This window comes from Rhincodon typus, chromosome 2 (genome assembly GCF_021869965.1).
Source record: "Rhincodon typus isolate 14 chromosome 2, sRhiTyp1.1, whole genome shotgun sequence".
Classification (NCBI taxonomy): Eukaryota; Metazoa; Chordata; class Chondrichthyes; order Orectolobiformes; family Rhincodontidae; genus Rhincodon; species Rhincodon typus.
The window spans coordinates 32,956,655-32,964,666 of NC_063333.1; positions in this window are offsets into that span (position 1 = coordinate 32,956,655).

An 8,012-nucleotide genomic window follows, 5' to 3' on the forward strand; every position below is an offset into this window, starting at 1 on the left:
GTAATGGAGCTAGGCAAAACAAGGAGGGGTGGGCTGAAAGTCATCAGGAATGCAAGCAAAGCAATACCAAAGGGATCGTGAAGGTCAGGAGGATCATCGGCCCTCTGAGGCAGAGGCTGCCAGCCACTCATGGGGACTCAAATCTTGCCATCATTGATAGAAAATTTGGCCATGCAATAATGTGACAAAATGGCTGCCACTGCATGCAGAGTAGACAGAGTTAGTTACTGTTTACTCTCCACGTAGAGCATAATTCTTTGACTGTGAGGGTCTGCTAGGGACAATTGTATTAATGCTGCACCCATTGACTCAGTAAGACCATCCGCCTGGCATCAAAATGTAATTCATTGGCAGGTCATTTGTTTTGCATGCCTGAGTATGAAAAATGCTATGGCCTTAATCAATCAAGACCATTAATTGTTCGACTCCTTGTCATCTCAGTTAGCGCAATTCCAACAATATCCAAGGAGGTCATTCCCATCCAAGACAAAGCATTGTGTTTAATTGGCAACTCATCCATCACATTCAGCATACATTCCCTCCACCACTAATGCACAATGGCAGAAGGGTATACTATCTGCAAGATGCATTGCAGTAACTCACCTCAACTGCACCTTCCAAGCCCACAACCTCTATGACCTAGAAGGACAAAAGCAGCAGATGCAAGACAACACTACCATCTGTAAATTCTCCTCCAAGCCACTTGTAGCTATAGGTCAAAATCTTGAAACTCCCTCCCTAACAGTGCCTATACCACATGGACTGCAGCCATTTAAGAAGGTAGCTCACCACCACCTCCTCAAAGGCAATTAGGATGGGCAATAAATGCTGCCATAGTCAACAATGCCCAGACACAGTGAATGAATTAAAAAGAAAAGAAAGCAGAAGAGCATATTAACCTTTACCTTTTGGTATCTTAAGATGCCAAAGCCTCAGGGATCAGTTTATTCAAGAGGACTTCACATGAACCATCTTCAAACCACCAATAGTGCCAACATCCTTATCTGTATCTTCATCATCTTTACTGTCACCCCTTCAGTTCAATCTCAAACATGACACCCCTCCTGCACTACAAATTAAACCATTGCCATGTAATTCATAATGAAAGAAGAACAAATTATTTTTACACCTCTAATTATTTTTTATTCATTCATGGGCTGTTGCTGGCTAGGCAACATTTATTGTCTGCTACTACTGAGCATCGGTGGAAGGAGTATTGAAAGCTGAAGATGGGGTGTCAGTCAAGCATGATGATGAGCCCTGGATGGAGTTGGCCCTCTTGAGTGTTGTTGGAGTTACACTTATCCAGGCAAGTGAACAGTAAACTCCATCACACGCCTTATAGATGGTAGACAGGCTTAGAGAAGTTAGGAGGTGAGTTACTTGAATAACAGATATCATGTGATCAACGTCACATGACTGTCTTGTGAAGCGGTCAGGTGTCATGTTCCAGACATCCCATGGACAAAACATCACATAACCAAATTTGCAGGTTAGCCCCCAAATGGGGCAGCAATCCTTAAGATGGCAGTGGCAATGAAAATATCATTCCTACCCTGAAAGATTATTCTGCAGCTGTATTCCCCACAATAGGCATATTCAAACCGACAGTGCCCAAAGAATCTAACTGCCAGCTACCTGCTAAAAATGGGGCTGGCACAATGGTAGTTCCCAGACAGAACGTCGGTCTTTTAACCATTTATATCCTCATGTCTTACATTTAATTCATGGAGCTGAACTGCATATGTGCGTCTTGTATCCAGAAAGCACAAACAGAACAGAGAAATAATGACTGATGGAATTGAGCAGCAGATTTCTCTTGTCTCTGTGCTGTACATTAACAGTAGCTGCTTTTTAATGTAGGGACTTCTCTCCTGAATCTGCAAGTTCAGAATTTTTATCTTTAGAAGGAACCATAATCACAGTATAATTAACTCAGAGCCATAAAAGTGCAGCAAAAGGAAAGAGATAAGGAAAAAATGCAGTATGTAAATACATTTTATTGAACTCCTCATACTTTTGAAATGTTTCTTTCCAGCAAAGACACAATGTTCTGAATCAATTCAGCCACACTGTTCTGCTCAGTTCTGTAAACCTTAGCTGGACTGAGCCCTGCAGCTGCTCACTGCCAGACTGGATGGCACCAAGTCCAGTCTGGACTAAGCCCTAAAGGAGCTCCAGGCCAGATTGAATGGCAGATTACGAAAGATCCACTCTTGTCATGCTTATGACCTGAGTGACCTCCATTCCAAAGTGGATTCCTGTGGATCTTTAGTATTTGTGTGGATCCAGTATCCAGGAATTGAATGGGGAGGTTGACACTGGGTGTTTTTTTTAGCTAAGGTGTGTTTGCTCGCACACTTCACTCTAAGAATTAAACATCACCTTTCACAGAGACGTTACTATACAGCTCTGGAGCAAGTGGGACTTGAACCCAGGTCTGCCTGGCTCAGAGGTTGGGCAATTACCACTACACAACAGCCAAAGATTTCTTTAGTTTTAAATCTATTTAAGGCTCATAAACTAGGTCAAAGCATGAAGATTCAGAGGATAAGAATCAGAAGAGAGTGTAAGCAGGTTGCAAAGGGTAGGTTATTCATTGTAACAGAAGGGGAAAGTGGATTCTTATCAATGTGGAGACCACTAATAGAAAAACATAGAAGTGCTTTTTCACCCAGAGGATTGTTGGTGTTACTTAAGGGTAGCTTACTTAAGGGTAGTAGAGGTGGGACATATTAAGCCATTTAAGAACTATTTAGATAGCATTCAAAGCTATGAGACACGTGCTGGGAAATATAGATTCGAATAGATGTTCGATGACTAGCATGGACATGAAGGTCTAAACGGCATCTTTATGAGCTGTGAAAACATCTATGACTCAAAAGCAAAACAAAAAATTCAGTTTTGATAAAAAAACCATCAAATGAAAACATTAACGTTGCTTCTTTCTCCACAGATGTTGTCTGGGACCATAGTTGTTTACAATTTATACAAATGATTTAGTCTTTGAAATTTAAAACATCATTCCAGTTTTGCAGGAGGTACCAATTTAGCTGAGATGGTCAATACAGAAGAAAATTGTAACAAATTACAAGAAAAAAGACAAATAAATTTATTATCAACAAGTGTGAAATAAGTAAGTAAAATAAAGAGGTCACATATCACTTGGCCTCCCCAAAGGTTGTCCTCCATCTATAAAGCATAAGGCAGAAATGTGAAATACTTTCCATTCTACTGGCTGAGAGCAGCTCTAATGAAAATCTTGACACCATTCATGATCTAGTAACCTGCTTGATTGACACCATGTCCATTATGATAAATATTCAGTCCCTTTGCCACCAATGAAAAGTGGCAGCAACGTATGCCGTGTGCAGATTCATTGCAGCATCTAGCTGACAGCATCTTCCAAACTCGCAAATCCTGCTGACTAGATCAATAGGGGTAACAGATACATGAGAATACCACCACCTACAAATTCCCCTCCAAGTCGCCCCATCAGCCTAACGAGGAACTGTATTGCTGTTCCTTCACTGTTGCTGAGTACACATTCTGGAAGTCCCTCCCTGACAGCACTGTGGGTGTCCCTACACTACAGCAGTTCAAGAAGGTGGCTCAGCAAAAGGAATTAGAGGTGGGCAGTAAATGCTGGCTTGGCCAGAGATGCCCAGATCCCATGACCGTACCAAAATAAATAATCTAAATGAAGTAGAGGAGAAAGGAATCAGGAAGTACAAATACATATATCAGTGAAAGTAGCCATGTCAGTGAACAAGGCCATTCAAAAGCTTATTTCCAGAGGGAATGTTCAGGGTCAGGAGATGTCCCTTTAGCAGCCATCTGAAGGCCCTGGCAGTAAATAACAGCCTGGAAATGTTGCACTCGCCTGCTGAATTTTCACTGGTCAATCAGTCCAGAAAAGAAAGTTAAACCCCGTCAACTCCCATTTATAAAGGATGAAAAAGAAAGGAAAATTTGCACTTAGAGAAAAAAGATCTTTCATATTGCCTTGGGATCCACAAAAATACCTTGCTGCCAGTGAAGTTCTCTACAAATCTCATCTGTGATAGAGGGTGAAGGGAAAGAAACTACAGAGCACCCTTTGGGTCCAGGCCAAACCCAGGGCTGAACTGTGAATTGTGACCGTGACATATTTCCTCTCAGCCAGTGTACCAGCTGCCTGTTTGATCCCCAGAAACTACCTTGTATCTGGGCCTATATATACTGCTGCCAAACACAACACCACACTGGTAGGGTTAGGATAACCGTTTGAAGACATAAGCTGCCACCAGGACCCCTTCCAGCAATTTAAATGCACATTCTTAAGATTCTGCAACAACATAATGTACATTTACAAAGCAGCTCTATGCAGTCAAACGTCCCAAGGCGCCCCACAGAATTATTCAAGCAGATTTGATACCAAGCCACATATTAGGCAGATTGCCAAATGCTTGGTCCAGGATTTAGGTTGTAAAAGGAGTCACAGGAAAAGAGCGAGAAGGAGAGAGGGAATTCCAAAGCTTAGAATGTATGCAGCTGATAGCACTGCTGGCAATGGAGTGTTGAAAAATCAGGGCACACAGGAGATCAGAATTGGAGGAGTGCCGAGATCTCAGAGGCCACGTGGAAATTTGAAAACAAGTATCAGAATTCTAAAATTGAAACATTGCTTAACCGAGAATCAATGTAGGTCAATGAGCACAGGAGTGAAGGCTGAACTGGACTTACTCTGAGATTGGATGTGCTCAAGTTTCTGGAGGGTGTTAGGTAGACCACTTACTTGTCTAATTAGGTCCAAAGGTAAGAAAGATAGGGATGAGTGACGGGGGTGGGGTTTAGGGTGTGGGTTGGGGAGGGGAAACAAGTGATTTTATGGAGGTTGAGTCAGCAATCTTGGGGATGGAAGAATTTTAGAGTCAGCACTTAGCTCAGGGGTCAAATAGGACATCATGAATCATGAGAGGCACGGAGAGGGTGAATAGCCAAGGTCTTTTCCCCAGGGTAGGGGAATCCAAAACTGCAGAGCACAGGTTTAAGGTGAGAGGAGAAAGATTTAAAAGGGGCCTAAGGGGTAACTTTTTCACACAGAGGGTGGTGCGTTTATGGAACGAGCTGCCAGAGGGGGTGGTGGAGGCGGGTACAATTACAACATTTAAAGGCTTCTGGATGGGTATATGATCAGGTAAGGTTTAAAGGGATATGCGTCAAATGCTGGCAAATGGGGCTAGTTTAGATTGGGATGTTTGGTCGGCGTGGACAAGTTGGACCAAACGGTCTGTTTCTGTGCTATGTGATTTTATGACACCATGTTATCAAACAGCCTGGTTTAGCTGACTACAGTGTTTGGGGAGCAGGATGCAGTCAACAGCTGGGAAATCAAGTTTGTGGCAGGATTGAAAACAATGGCTCCAGTCTTCCCTATAATTAATTGGAGAAAAGGTCTGCTCATTCACTAATGCATGCTTGACAATTAATATGACAATTCAGAAGCCGTGGAGGAGTCAAGAGAGATTTTGGAGGCAGAGCCGAGTGCACTCAGAGTACATACACAGCATACATTGGGGAAAAGATGGAGATACCATGGTAATCTCACTAAATTAGTAATCCAGACTAAAGGTCCAGGTTAAAAGTCTACCATGGTAGTCGGCAGAATTTAAATTCAATCAATAAATCTGGTAGGAAAACATGACTATAAACCTATCACTGATTTTGTAAAACTCTATCTTATTCGAGAATGCCTTTAAGTGAATGCTATTCTTACTTAGGCTGGCCCTGCATATGACTCCAGATTCACAGTAATGTGGTTGACTCTTAATTGCCCTCTGAAATGGCTTACAGAACTATACAGGACAAGGGCAATTAGGGAATGAACAACAAGTGCTGGCCTTGCCAGCAATGCCCACATCCCATGAGAAAATCAATTTTAAAAATGTGGAAACGCAATGTGTGTGTTTTTGGATGATGTCATCCAGGTGACCGAAGTAGATGATAATTAGCAGGAGCCAGGACGACACTGGAGCTAATGGTGTAGGAGCAGGAAGAGAAGGTATTGTAGCTGATTCCCTGGCTATGACAGGACAAGTAAGAATGGAACTAAGCAAGTGGACTCCTACCCAGCTGGAGAATGCAGAAGATGTACTTGAAGAGGAAGATGATACATTCAATCATTCCAAATACAGGTGATAGTTCAAGAAATAAGAGGAGGGAGAGTCCACCATGGCCTTTTAGGATGTCATTTGTGACTGCCATAAGGACTGATCCTGTCTAATCACATTGGTAGAATCATTAGTTTTGTTTTATATTTGTCATTTGCGCATGGATGGGACAGGTGAGACTGACTTTGTTGCCTATCCCCTGTTGTAATGTGAAGCTGATGTGGATTTTCCTGACAATGTGCATTCCTTCTTCTCTGCTTTGCTATTCCATAGGTTTCCAATGCTCTGCTGGCTGGTCTTTCATTCTCCACCTGCTGTCAACCAACTCATTGAAAGCTCTGCAGGTCGTCACTAATCCCACACCAGTTCTACACCTACATCGCCTTCACTCTTGCTGATCTTCATTGGCCTCTTTTCTCCCAATAGCCCCGGTTTTTAGATTTTATCTTTCAGTTTAAATCTCTTCATGGCTCTGCCATTTCAGATGTACAACCTTCTCTAAACCTACAAGACTCTTCATTTCTCTGACATTGAGAACGATATATATATATATATATATATGTATATATACACACACATGATATATACTATATATTCACTTCCTCTTCACCTGCACCCTTAGAGTCATGACATTCTCTATCAAGACCCCAGATTGGAATTTCCCCCTAAGGGACGCTGTCTTTCCACCTCTCTCTTCGCCTCGACAACCTCCTTTAAGCTTATCTGTCTTTGTTCCTTTTGCACAATGTACATTGTGAGTAACTTGGGCTATGATGAGATGTGTGGCAGCACTCGATGAGAAGGCTGACCAGGCCCATCATGACATCGAGATCTCCATCTTCTATAATTTTCACAAGCAGCATGGCCAGTTTACCATGAGGCAGTGGTCTGTTGCCAGTTAAGGAGGATTATTGTTTGATAACCATCTTTTTGACGGCACAACTTGCCACTTGCTCCAAATGACCTACTTGTTGCCTCTGATCAAATTGCAGGCCAGGGCATTTGCCGCACTCAAGCTTCCTCCATGGGCATTGGTATCCAGCAGCTGCCAATGCCTCATGACCATTCGGGTACCTCAGCAATGTATTGGCAGTGCACTCTGAAAGCTCAGACTCACATTGAAGTGCACAACAGCAACTGGTTTTGAAAGGCTGCAGTATATTTTATTGCGAACCAAGCGTAGGTGTTCTGCAAAGCGGTCCCCAAGCCGGATCTAACGCATCATCCTCCGACACTTCCGCCATCTGCAATCCGACCCCACCACCAAAGACACTTTCCCTCCCCACCCTTATCTGCTTTCCGGAGGGACCACTCTCTCTGTGACTCCCTTGTCCGCTTCACATTCCCCTCCAGCCCCACCACACCCGGCACTTTTCCCTGCAACCGCTACACCTGCCCCTACACCTCCCCCCTCACCCCCATCCCAGGCCCCAAGAAGACTTTCCACATCAAGCAGATGTTCACCTGCACATCTGCCAATGTGGTATACTGCATCCGCTGTACCCGGTGTGGCTTCCTCTACATCGGGGAAACCAAGCGGAGACTCGGGGACCGCTTTGCAGAACACCTACGCTCGGTTCGCAATAAACAACTGCACCTCCCAGTCGTGAACCATTTCAACTCTCCCTCCCATTCCTCAGACAACATGTCCATCCTGGGCCTCTTGCAGTGCCACAACGATGCCACCGGAAGGTTGCAGGAACAGCAACTCATATTCCACTTGGAAACCCTGCAGCCCAATGGTATCAATGTGGATTTCACAAGCTTCAACATCTCCCCTCCCCCGACCAAATCCCAAAACCAGCCCAGCTTCTCCCCGCCTCCCTAACCTGTTCTTCCTCCCACCTATCCCCTCCTCCC